Genomic DNA, 781 nt, shown 5'->3' on the forward strand with positions numbered 1-781 from the left:
GTGTTAGTGATCAAACACAAGGGTCCATTGTCATGATTCAGAGGCTGCCTGTGCTCATGGACCTACGTAGTGCCATCGATTGTATCCCAAGCACATCAGCTCACGGCCACTCATAGATGCAGGAAGGGTGAGCTGACAGGTGTCCTGGTGAGGGCAGGTGTCCTGGTGAGGCTGGACCAGTCGCTGCTCTGCTTTTCCAGGTTAATTCCCAAATGTAAATGTGGATCCTTCTCATAGTCTATTTGCTGCCACATTTTTTTGCATTTACATGCACTTTCTTGGTGCTTTCAATGTTTAAAAAGGCCCTGACGCCCAAAGCTGCAGGGGGACTGGTGTTCCTAAGCACAAGAAGGTGAGATGTGCTTCACGGACAGAACTCCTTGTCGGGTGACTGTTCCTCAGGCTCACGATGCAGAGCTGTGGGCCTCTGAGTTTGGTGGTAATGAATCAACAAGGCAGCAATCCAGGAAAAGGAAAAGGAAAAGGAAATTCTTGAAGTCTATGGAAGCTCAGAAAATGTTAAAGTAACATCTAGGATGCTATGATGGTGCCGTGTAAGGTGGGGGAAAGAGCTACAAATGAAGATTCATGAGATAATGATGATTTCTAGCTTGTCTCTAAAAGCATCGTGGGCAGCGCAGTTGTGAAGTTCAAGGCAAAGACGCTGGATCACAGTAACCAAGCCTGGAAATGTCACATGCTTCTGAGCTGGTGTTTCAGTATAGGAAAGCAAACATACAATAATTACTTAGATATATCTATATAGCGGGTCCAGGGCTCC

The sequence above is a fragment of the Suricata suricatta genome, chromosome 3 (genome assembly GCF_006229205.1).
Source record: "Suricata suricatta isolate VVHF042 chromosome 3, meerkat_22Aug2017_6uvM2_HiC, whole genome shotgun sequence".
Lineage (NCBI taxonomy): Eukaryota > Metazoa > Chordata > Mammalia > Carnivora > Herpestidae > Suricata > Suricata suricatta.